Source organism: Mastomys coucha, unplaced genomic scaffold (assembly GCF_008632895.1).
Source record: "Mastomys coucha isolate ucsf_1 unplaced genomic scaffold, UCSF_Mcou_1 pScaffold21, whole genome shotgun sequence".
Classification (NCBI taxonomy): Eukaryota; Metazoa; Chordata; class Mammalia; order Rodentia; family Muridae; genus Mastomys; species Mastomys coucha.
This window is the reverse complement of record NW_022196904.1, coordinates 131,751,044-131,763,838: the sequence shown is the minus strand read 5'-3', so window position 1 is coordinate 131,763,838 and position 12,795 is coordinate 131,751,044. Positions and strand designations below refer to the sequence as shown.

Below are 12,795 nucleotides of genomic sequence, written 5' to 3'. Positions count from 1 at the left end.
AATAGAAAACAAATGCTCTACTTCTTACAAGTCCACACATCTCCCCTAAAATAAACCCAAGGACTCAGCAGCATCCAGTATAGCAGAAAAGCCGGCAAGTTCTTTGTAGCATCAGGAGGACGAGGAGTTGGTGGGGCAGTTTCTTTTGTTTTCTCCCCTGAGGCCCTTGAGCCTGAGCAATACTGTTCCTGCTCCAGCCTTGCCCTGGTGCCACCTTGGGCCTAGAGCAGCAACTAGATGGAAGAGTTCAGGAAGAGGAAGAAGGAGGGGAAGGGAGGGAGGCCACAGGAGGTGAAATTCAAACTGTTTGTTGGCCCAACCACCAACTTAAAACAATGAAGTCAGAGGAAGTCCCATAGGAAAGAGAAACAGGCTAGGAGCCAGGTGGTCAGGGGAGCAGCTCCAAGGGGCCAGGGTCAGCTTCAGAGACCCAACTCTCTGCACAAAACTGAGTAAGGAGCTGGAGTCTTCTGGATAGGGCTAAGCCAGTTCAACACTGGCTCTGATGTGGGGCACCAAGAGGACCAGAGAGACACAGTCCCTGAGGGTTACTTCAAATGATCCAGGCATTTGGCTGCATTTAGCAAGGGGATCTCATGGCCTGAGGATTTAGTAAAACTGTAAATGGAGCTTGATAGGCAATATGGCAGTAACCCCTAAAGAGGCAGTGGCTCCTCATGGCCTTCAATTGTTTGATGGCACTTGCTTACCAGGTATTCTCCAAAAGTGACAGGACCAGACCATTCTCCTGCTTAGAGACCCTGGTAACTTAGTTCAAAGCAATCCATGTTAAGCCAGCACCCATCTCCCAGACATCCCCATGGCATTTCTAAATCTGAAGCCCTTTTGCTCTATGTCAAGTATGTGCCCCTGGATATTCATGTGGGAACTGAGATCACATGAAGGTACTTCTTCCAGGGCCTACAGAATAGGCTCCAGTATCCAGTTCTCAGTCAGACAAAGGGAGCTGGGCACTCGAGCTGCTTCGCCTAGGGTCTCAGCCAGAGTCAGGCTTTGGGCTCCCTCACCCAATTCATCCCATCTTTTCTTCTCTAACATATCTGAGAATGGAGGAGTCCTTCATGACCAGATGTTCCACAGAGACCTAAGGCCTGCCCAGAAACAAGCTCTAACCTGGTTTGTTTTCCATAGGTTCTAGGAGGTGTGGAGGAGAGTTGAGAGGTATGTGTATGGCCTGCCTGTGTGGAGATCCCACTGTGTTGTCACCGACACTGAATTGTGACCTTGAATCTCTTTACTCTGGCCTTGGAGTTACAACATGCAGACCCCGCTGGCTTCTCACAGGCCTCCTTATCCTAGCAATGGCACCAATCTTGTTCAACTATAGCCAAGGCAGAAACATTAATAGAAGGCAGGACACCCAGACACTCAGGAAGCAAGGAGCAGAGAAGGGCAGCAGATCTATGTCACAGGGGCCACTTGCCACTGAAGAAGAAACCAGACTGGAGCCGAGTAAGCTAGGCCATGAGATGAGCAGGCAGTGGAAGTGCCCTCCTCTCCAGGGCCCCAAGGGTGAGGCCCAGGAAGGGGAGTGTGGGGGGAGCCTTGGTGGGAAGACCGGCAGTCAGTCATCTCAGCCAGGGGAAGGAGGGAACTGAGTGTGGGCTGAGCACTTGGACGCCACAGTGTGGGAAACAGCCTCGCCAGGGCAGGATGTGAGAGGGACCCAGGAGAGGGGTGGAAGGCCATCGAACTGGTTGCACGTGCAGAGACATGGCCCCTCTGCCCGGATCCTGCTGGTCTCTTGAGGGGATCCAGACCCCTGACTCACAGTCACACCACCAGCCAGGTGGAGACCCGCCCAGGAAGGGACTAGAACCACCAGCTGCCTCCAAGGTCTGAGGGGCTCCCAGGCATCATGGGCTCCCTGCCTCCCCTCCCAGTCCCCACATGAGGCTGAGGGAAATGACTGAATGCATAAGTTCCTTCCAACTAGCTCATCAGCAGAGCCCAGATGGAAAAATCCGCCTCCATGGAGCCTTTGAAATTGGAAATGATTTCTCTGGAAATATGTAGCATAAGGGGTGAGATAAAGGACAGGCCTGTGTGTTCCCTAAGACACACACTGTCAGCTCCACACACCAAGAAACCTCTTCCCAGGACCCCTACCACCACTTTCCTTCATTCTCTTCTTGTCCCCTATTCTTGATTGCCCAGATTCCTGGTGACATAGGAGGGTCCAGGTCAGTTGGGATCAAGGTCCAAGGTTCAAAGTAGGAATGGAGACTGTGAGCTTGTTTTCCCCCAGATCAACAAGGCCATAAAGATGGTGGCCTCCCAATTGAGTCCCCCCTCCACTCCAACCTTGCCCAAACCTTGCCTGTTCACACCAACAGGGATTCCTCAGTAATTATTTAAAGACACCTCAGATGATATATATAACCCTTGCCTATGGCTTACACTTCCCTGTTTGTAGAGCAGCCCACTGCCCCTCTGTCCTCTTGGGCTCCCAAGTGTCTCTTCCCTATTCCCTGATGAGACAGTGGGATACAGCTCCATGAATACATGTCTCTGTAGGCCATCACTAAAGAGTAGTAGGTGTGTAAAGAAATCCTAAGCTCCTGCCATCTTGTGGCTCTGCACCTTTAGGACCCTTGGACAATATGCCTTCCTTCTAAGGGCAGAGGAGAGAAAGGGGGAGATCCTTCTGAAAACCTTTTTGTGCCAGACTAGAAGTAACTGTGTTGCCACTTGTGAGGCAGGGGAACATAACCACAGAGTGGGTGCTTGCCAGCCACCTCTCCCCACCATGGCCTGGCCTTCCACTTCTAAGTCTTTTCTCTCTTCTGTCCTACAGGCCCATCTGCTATCCTCACAATGATGGCCTCTTAGGCTTTGCAGATGGAGCTGACCTGCTCAGGATAGTATAGTATGTACCCTTGCCCTTTAGCAGCAGGACTCTGTAGCTGGGCCATACTCTGCCTCTGGGAAGGGGAGAGGTTGAGAGGAGACAGTCTGGGCTTTCAGCTAGATGACTGAAGTGTAGCCCAGACCCATGCAAAGGAATGGGAAAGAAGGGCTCTACCTACAAAGGAGCATGTGGGCATGGACGTAGCTAGCCTGAATAGATACCCATGTACAGTGGATGGTCACAGAAAATAAGGACCAAATGGGACCCTAAACATGGACTTTGGGAAGAAAAAATAAGGGAAATGTCCTACTTCCTGGTAGGTCCCCAAGCCCTGAGGAGAGTGTGGGAAAGTAGAAGAGCCAGGGAACAGCAAGGGCCCCAGGGTGACGGGGGACCTTCCTCTGGCCTTTCTAACAGCAGCCCCCAGTGCACACAGCCTCAGCCTTCAGGAATGTCCTGTCGATGGCCAGAGCTGCCAAAGAGAATGGACAGGACCCAGGAGTGAGGCCCAGGCAGGTGGCCGGCAGCTCTGACACTTTCCTGGCTGCAGTCTGCATCCCCCATGGACACTGCTGAGGTTTGGGGGGCTTAAGCATCTGGGTGTAGGGGAGAGTTTCCAGACCTTTTGGCCCATCTGCTCAGCTCTCACTTGGAGGGCTTGTGTTGTTGAGATGTCTGAAATATTTGTTTTCCAAAGGATTAACTTCCAGATGATTCCAGAAGGGCCAGGAACAATCCACAAGGCTGGAGGAAGGAGGCCCTTGTTCCCTCTTGAATGCAAACCAGGACAGCATCCTCCACCTAGACAGACCAGGGTGACCTATTTTTCTTCCTTTCAGCACCACTTGATTAATCTACTCAGACCATCACTGGTCTCTTCAATAAATGCATCCTTAAGCTGTGGCTAGGGCATCCATGGTGAGAAGAATGATAGCAAGCATCTACTCTGTGGTTCATGTCCCCCTGCCTCACATGTGGCAACCTTGGTCAGCACCATTTTTTGCTAAGTAGTTAGTGAGGTGGTAGCCCTCAAGAGCTCACTGCCACAAGACTGGATTTGGCCTGGCCTCCCATCACTGGCTGATCTGCCAGCTTCTCCCCTTATGCACTGGGGCCTCTTCTCTTCAGTTATTGTCCTTATGCAGATATAGATCAGCAGCCACTCTGCCCTTAAAAATTAAGTTGATGAGTTACTACCTACCCTAAGAACCTTCTTCACCTTCCTGGGTCTCACTCACCTCACATGATAGCTCATGGGATCGTGGTGGTCCTGATACCAGGGAACATGGATGGTGGCCTGGCCCACCTGCTAAGACCAGTCTGCAGGAGTGAGGGAGGACTCCTGAAAACACAGTTTGTCTTTGAGGTCAGGGTCTGTGTTTGTTTACCCAGTCCCTGAATAAGAACTCAGATCAAAGATGATGCACATATGTCTTTTGCAGCCAGAGCAGAAACAGTGATAAGGCTGTTAGAGTGGACAGTAATAAATAGATGCAGAAGGATGAGGAAGAAACCAGAGGGGTTGCCAAGGCAAGCTGGCACCTTTCCTGAGGAAACTGCAAAGCATTCAGCTCCATACTCATATCAGCTGCAGGTCAAACCTGAGACAATGGGCTAGCTAGAGCAGCAAAGGGCTAACGCCACATACCCAGGCTGTGGCAGCAAGCATCTGGAACCCACCTTCTGACACACAGTTAACTGTTGTTCTCTGTTTTAGTCAGATTTAGTTCTATTGCTGTGAAGAGACATCATGATTGTGGCAACTCGTATTAAAAGAAGAAGAAGAAGAAGAAGAAGAAGAAGAAGAAGAAGAAGAAGAAGAAGAAGAAGAAGAAGAAGAAGAAGAAGAAGAAGAAGAAGAAGAAGAATAATTTGGGCTTGCTTACAGTTTCAGAAGTTTAGTCTACTACATCCAGATCCATAGGCAGGAGGTTGAGAAAGCTATTGGGTCTGGCTTGGGCCCTTGAAACTTCCAAAGCCCAGTGACATACTTCCTCTGAACAAGGCCATGCCTCCTGATTGTTTCAAACAGTGCCATGACTAGTGACCAAGCAGTCAAATCTATGAACCTCTGGGTGCTGCTCTTATTCAAGCCACTACACTCTCCCACCTTCCCGGTTACTCTTTATCTAGGCTAGTTGACCAGGGGCTGTAAGAAACATTAAGAAGTGAGTGTTCAGAAAAGCAGAATCATAAATTAGACATGGTGGTGCACACCTGTCATCCCAACACTCAGGGGATGAAGGCAGGAAGGTCAGAGATTAAAGGTCATCTTTATTACATAGCTACTTTGGGGTCAGCATGGGCTACAAGAGATCATCTTCCCACACAAAAATTAGTTTTCTTGTACCCCACGATTTCAAGGCCAAAGTCAAGGAGTTCATGTCTGTAGAGCTGGTTTCTCCTTAGGTTGTATATGGTTTATAGATGGCATCTTCAATCTGCTTTAGATGACACATTATGTCCTGTCCCTATCCAAGTCATACCATGATACTCATATCCCCATCCTTGGATAGGAATGTGTCTATATCTTCATGTTGATGATACTCACTGTGTCCATGTTTCACCTAGGTGACACCTCTGTGCTCATGTCCCACCCAGGTGATATCTATACGCCCATGTCCCATCAAGGTGATACCTATGTGCCCATGTTCAACCAGGAGTTACTTCTGTACCCCTGTCCCATCAAGATGACACCTTCATGCCAAAGTCCTATCCAGGTGATACCTTTGTGGCATTATCCCCTCCATATGACACCTATACCCATGTCCCATCTAGGAGACATCTATGTCTGTGTCCCATCCTGGTAACACCTTTATGCTTAGGACCTATCCAGGTGTCATCTCTGTGCTTGTGTTCTATCTGGGAGACACCCCTGTGACCTTATCCATTCAAGATGACAACTCTGTGTTGTTGTCCTGTGGAATCCATGTGCCCATCTTTCATTCAGGAAACACATCTGTGTCCATGTCTTGTGGAACCCCTATGCCCATGCCCCATATAAATGATACCTCTCTATCCATGTCCCATCCAAAAGATACCTCTGGGTCTGTGTCCTATCTATGTGTCTGATCTATGTGTCTATGTGTCCCATCTATGTGTCTAGAAGGTCTAGAGGTCTAGAGGTCTAGAAGACATCCCCTCTGTATATGAAAATATCTCTATACCCATGTCCTTCCCGGCTAATACTTCTGAGACTGCATCCATTCTGTGTCCATGTCCTATAGAACTAACACACTTATACCGATGTTCTTTCCAGATGACATACACCTCTGTGCCCATGTTCTATCCCAGTGGTACATCAGTACCCATGTCCGCTCTAGGTAATACTACTGTGTCCATATCCCAGCTGTGTGACACACCTGTGTCCATATCCCATGTGTGACATCTTGTGTCCATATTCCATCTGTGTGACACTCCTATGTCCATATCCCATCTACATGAGACTTTTGTGTCCATATCCCATCTGTGTGACACTCCTGTGTCCATGCCACAGCCACGTGACACTCCTGGGTGCATATCCCATCTATGTGACACTCCTGTGTCCCTATCCCATCTACATGACACTTCTGTGTCCATTTCCCAGCTATGTGACACTCCAGTGTCCATATCCCATCTGTGTGACACTCCTGTGTCCATATCCCATCTATGTGAGACTTCTGTGTCCATAGTCCATCTGTGTGACACACATGAGTCCATTTCCCAGCTCTGTGACACTCCAGTGTCCATATCCCATCTGTGTGACACTCCTGTGTCCATTCCCCAGCTCTGTGACACTGCTGTGTCCATATCCCATCTGTGTGACACTCCTGTGTCCATATCCCACCTGTGTGACAATCCTTTGTCCATATTCCATCTATGTTTCCCTTCTCCAACCATATCCCAGCTATGTGACACTTCTGTGTCCATATCCCACCTGTGTGACAATCCTGTGTCCATGCCCCTAGCTATGTGACACTACTGGGTGCATATCCCATCTATGTGAAACTCCTGTGTCCCTATCCCATCTACATGACACTCCTGTGTCCATATCCCATCTGTGTGACACTTCCGTGTCCATATCCAATCAGTGTGTCACTCGTGTTCATTCCCCAGCTCTATGACACTCATGTGTCCATATCCCATCTGTGTGACACTCCTGTGTCCATGTCCCAGCTATGTGACACTCCTGTGTCCATACCCATCTATGTGACACTACTGTGTCTATATCCCATCTACATGACACTTCTGTGTCCATATCCCATCTGTGTAACACTCCTATGTCCATGCTACAGCTAGGTGACACTCCTGTGTCCATATCCCATCCACATGACACTCCTGTGTCCATATCCCATCTATATGACACTTCTGGGTCCATATCCATTCTGTGTGACACGACTGTGTCTATGCCACAGCTATGTGACACTTCTGTATCCATATCCCATCTGTGTGACGCTACTGTGTCTATGCCACAGCTATGTGACACTCCAGTGTCCATATCCCATCTATGTGACACTCCTGTGTCCCTATCCCATCTACGTGACACGCCTGTGTCCATATCCCATCTATGTAACACTCTGTGTCCATATCCAATCAGTGTGACATTCGCGTTCATTCCTCAGCTCTGTGACACTCATGTGTCCATATCCCATCTGTGTGACACTCCTGTGTCCATCTCCCAGCTATGTGACACTTCTGGGTGTATATCCCATCTATGTGACACTCGTGTCCATGTACCATCTATGTGACACTCCTGTGTCCATCTCTCAGCTATGTGACACTCCAGTGTCAATATCCCATTTGTGTGACACTACTATGTCCATATTCTATCTGTGTGACACTTATGTGTCCGTGGCCCATCAGTGTGACACTCCTGTGTCCATATCCCATCTATGTGACACTCATGTCTATGTCCCATCTATATGACACTCCTGTGTCCACTCCCCATCTATGTGACACTCCTGGGTGCATATCCCATCTATGTGACACTCCAGTGTCCATATCCCATTTTTGTGACACTTCTGTGTCCATATCCCATTTCTGTGACACTCCTGTGTCCATGCTACAGCTATGTGACACTCCTGGGTGCATATCCCATCTGTGTGACACTTGTGTCCACGTCCCATCTACGTGATACTCCAGTGTCCATATTCCATCTGTGTGACACTCCTGTGTCCATATCTCATCTAAGTGACACTTCTGTATCCACATTCCATCTACGTGACACTCCTGTATCAATGCCACAGCTCTGTGACACTTCTGTGTCCATATCTCATCTGTGTGACACTCCTGTGTCCATGCCACAGACATGTGACACTCGTGTCCACATCCCATCTATGTGACACTCCAGTGTCCATATCCCATCTGTGTGACACTCCTGTGTCCATATCCCAGCTATATGACACTTGTGTCCATGTCCCATATATATGACACTCCTGTGTCCATATCCCATCTATGTGACACTCCTGTGTCCATCTCCCAGCTATGTGACACTCCAGTGTCCATATCCCATCTGTGTGACACTACTATGTCCATATTCCATCTGTGTGACACTCCTGTGTCCATATCCCATCTATGTGGCACTCATGTCTATGTCCCAGCTATATGACACTCCTGTGTCCATGCCCCAGCTATGTGACACTCCTGAGTGCATATCCCATCTATGTGACACTCCAGTGTCCATATCCCATCTATGTGACACTCCAGTGTCCATATCCCATCTACATGACACTCCTGTGTCCATATCCCATCTACATGACACTTCTGTGGCCATATCCCATTTCTGTGACACTCCAGTGTCCATATCCCATCTATATGACACTCCTGGGTGCATATCCCATCTGTGTGACACTCGTGTCCATGTCCCATCTACATTACACTCCAGTGTCCATATTCCATCTGTGTGACACTCCTGTGTCCATATACCATCTAAGTGACACTTCTGTGTCCACATTCCATCTACATGACACTCCTGTATCAGTGTCACAGCTCTGTGACACTCCTGTGTCCATATCCCATCTGTGTGACACTCCTGTGTCCATGCCACAGCCATGTGACACTCGTGTCCACATCTCATCTATGTGACACTTCTGTGTTCATCTCCCAGCTATGTGACACTCCAGTGTCCATGTCCCATCTATATGACACTCCAGTGTTCATATCCCATCTGTGTGACACTACTGTGTCCATATCCCATCTGTGTGACACTCCTGTGTCCATATCCCATCTATGTGACACTCCAGTGTCCATATCCCATCTATGTGACACTCCTGTGTCCATATCCCATCTATGTGACACTCAGTGTCCATATCCCATCTATGTGACACTCAGTGTCCATATCCCATCTATGTGACGCTCCTGTGTCCATATCCCATCTATGTGACACTCCAGTGTCCATATCCCATCTGTGTGACACTCCCGTGTCCATGCCCCAGCTATGTGACACTCCTGGGTGCATATCCTATGTGACACTCGTGTTCATGTCCCATCTATGTGACACTCCTGTATTCATTTCTCACCTATGTATGTGACTCTCCTAGCTATGTGACACTCCTGGGTGCATATCCCATGTACATGACACTCCTGTGTCCCTCTCCCAGCTATGTTACTTTTCTGTACCAACTTATCTAAGAAAATATGATATGCTCCTGTCAGTATCATATACAAGCTTTTGTCCAGATACTAGGTGGCACCACCATGCTCACAATGGTCTAAGAGACACATTGTTAGGGTTAGTTCTATATGGGGATAGTGTCTAGAAGGGGACAATGGGAGCTGGTTTCCAACTGAGAGGGCCATAGTATGAGGTTAGGACATAGGTCTTGGCCATGAACTCAGAAGAGACTAAGGCTACCCTGGATGTCTCATTTCCACTCTCTCTATGCTCATCCTTCAGGAAAGTTACTAAGAAGGAACCTGACTCTTGCCTCAGGAAAGCTGGGCTCCTTCTCCACCTCCTGTCCAAGTTACATATCCAACAACAGGGCTCAGACTAGGCTCCCACTGGATACTATCCCCTATTAGAGTACCACGCTTCAGTTAGGATGATTGCTCACCAGCTGCTAGCCATCACCTAGTCCTCAATATCACATACTATTACAATGGTCCAAACAGACTAGACTTGACCCCAAGAGCCCCCTGCCCCCGACAAAGCTTACTGCCCTCATTGTACTTACTGCTCTGGCAGTCCCCAGATTGACAAAGGCATGCCTAAGTGGTTTCTGAAAGTAGAGCTCTAGTTCTATCCTATCGAAATGCAAATGCACCATTAGGAGTTTAGCCTGACCAAGGAAGTTTTCCTGCTCACATGGTCAAAATCACTTTAGTAGTTGAATGCAATGCAATCAACTCCCAAAGGGCTTTGACTGTAGAGAAAGAACATGGCAGAGAATAAAGAACCATGGTGCCATGATAAGTATGTTCTGTGCAGCAACTGATGACCAGAGAGTACTGAGTCTGCCTGGAGCCTGAGCAAAACCGAGAAAATAGCCATTGCCTACAGTTCTTGAATCACCGCAAGAAAAGGAAAAGGTTGGTGAGAAAAGAGATATTCGATTTCCATGTCCTAGGATGAGTGTGCAGGTCATTTAAGCCCAGGACCCAAAGGGACACCCCACATTCACATGAGCTTCCAGGAGGTATGGGGATTCTGCAAGGGGACCATGCCCTATTCTTAGATGTCCACTGAATTAGTTGTGGGGTTCATATGCGGAGGTTGCCACGTGGTGGCAGCAAAATCTCTTGCGCCAAACCTAAAGAGCCCCCCACCCCGGTATTGAAATCCACAAATGGCAATGCAGTTGGTCACCCAAGTTCAGTACCTCAGGAGGTCACAAATGCCACTAGGAGGTCAGGACACATGCAATTCTAGGCTTGTACCCCGTGGTCTTGGACGCGCAAATCAACAAGTTCAGCTTACTATCGGCAAAGAATCCTTTGTATGTAAAGACCAGAGTTACCGCAGGGCGGCAGTGAAGTCGCGTACATCGCCGCCCTGAAACAGATTGCAACTGAGATTGAGTTTTCTCCCCTATCACCATCTATGATCCCACAGTCATGGGCTTCATGAGGCCAGAGGTTCATGCTAGTCCTCGATGGAACATTCTCAAGATCTATCTTAGGCATCTGACTTATACGGTTCTGGGGCCATCACTGTCAAAGTGTGAAAACTGAGGTATATGGAATGCTTGCAGTCCATAATGCCGGCCCCATTTAGCACAGTCCTCAAATCCTGCACTTTTGTAAGGACACTTGATATCCCTACCCAAAGAACCACTTAAAGAGACTAGAGCAAGAGAGTCTGGCAGTTTGAGCTTTCGTATTCTAATTGGAACGTTCAGATGTTAATGATCTCCCTGCAGGGCTGCAAACAATTCTGAAACTGCGTTTTCTCTCAATGGAGTTCAGCTGCCAGCTTGGGTCTTGAGCTGCCGAACCCTACATCAAGCCTTAGGTGTCAGCTGAGCCCAAAATCAGTTGTAGAGGTGATAGGACCCCTGGCTGTTTTGTGGCAGATAATCATACCTATGGCAAAGTTGGGGTTCACCTCTTGCACTGTCCGTGAGAACCTTGTTAAAAGCAGAAGGCAGGACACCTGTGCTTTCCCTGAATGGTCTCCGTTGGTCTCAGATCCCATAAACCAGTGCATGTGGCTCAGTGCCAGAAAGCACAGAAGCTGCTGTGAGTAGAAAGACCAAACTGCTGCACTGGTGACTTAAACATTAGGTTCCAGAGGCAGCCAAAGTTGAGGTTTGCCCGCAGCAATGTTCAAGGGCCAAGTCTGGGTTCGCCCGCAGCGATGTCCGAAGTCCCTATGCCTCAGTGGTTGATAAGGTTCATAAGGGTTTGGGACACTTGTGTTTCTGGAGGGATCCCTTTGGTCTCTGAACCCCAAAACCAGTCAGTGTGGCTCACTATCAGAAGGCATAGAAGCTGTTGTGTGCACGGAGAAATGGATGTTGCCGCGCGGTGGCAGCATACTCCTATATATCGCGCCCAAATGCAGCCAACTTGGGGGGAGCGATTCTCTCCCAGCAATATCCCAGGTCACCCAAACCTGACGCAGTTCATAGGGGTGATAAGATGTGTGGACCCCTGGAATGGTTCCTTTACACATCGAAACCAGAGAACTTGACTCATTCCCTACACAGCGCGAGATCGTCAGTGACTGGTTAAGACCGAAGAGCGGTGACCAGTGCAGTACCACATACTTTATCATAGATGTGACCAAAGTTGGAGTTCACCTATGGCAAACTCATGGGTCACTCAGGCCTAGCATTCAATGATTCACAAGGGTCATGGGGTGGTAGGACACACATTTCTTGGGTAGTTCCTTCGGTCTTGCGCCCTTCGCGATCGATCGGATCGATCGGTTCGATCGGTTCACTCCCAACACTGCGTGCAGATTTGGCGATAGCTAGATGGACAGACGTTGCCGCGCGGTGGCAGTACAACCCTACATATTGCTGGGCAGACGCGGCAAAGGTTGGGGTTCACCTGTGACAAAGCTTCAAGTCCCCCAGTTTCAACAAAGGGATCAGGCATTTGTAACTTATGGAATGGTCCCCTGCTGCCTTGGGACCCCTCAAGCTTGCCAGATCTGCTCAATCCAAGTTCAATACGGAATCTGTTATGGGTGGGAGACACAGAAGTTGCCGCAGGCGCACGTCTCACACGTGGAAACCCTGATAACCGTAAAAGCAGAGGCTGGGGTTCTACCATTGCAATGTCCCAGTTCACCTTGGAACTGTAGCGAGAAGTTGCAGAACTGCGATTGGAGGCTCGGAGAAGTCAGGGCTCTGCTTAGTTTGAAGTGAAGCAGCAAGGGTGGGGAATAGCAGGAGGAAGCATAGCAAGTGGGGCATGGTGGGGGGGGACAACAGGAGGTATATCGAGGGGGTATAATGGGGAGGTATAGTGGGAGTATAGCGGGAGTATAGTGGGGG

The 12,795-nt window shown here is 48.9% G+C and overlaps 1 long non-coding RNA gene across 3 annotated transcripts in view; it reads right to left on the bottom strand.

The window, feature by feature from the left end:
• The window catches only part of LOC116100982, a 32,974-nt gene extending 31,792 nt beyond the window's left edge, over nucleotides 1-1,182 (bottom strand). For all 3 annotated transcript variants that reach the window (XR_004122757.1, XR_004122755.1, XR_004122756.1), the window contains exon 1: nucleotides 1,135-1,182. This is a non-coding gene — a long non-coding RNA (uncharacterized LOC116100982). The remainder of the gene's footprint in view (nucleotides 1-1,134) is intronic.
• Between the last annotated feature and the right edge of the window lie 11,613 nt (nucleotides 1,183-12,795).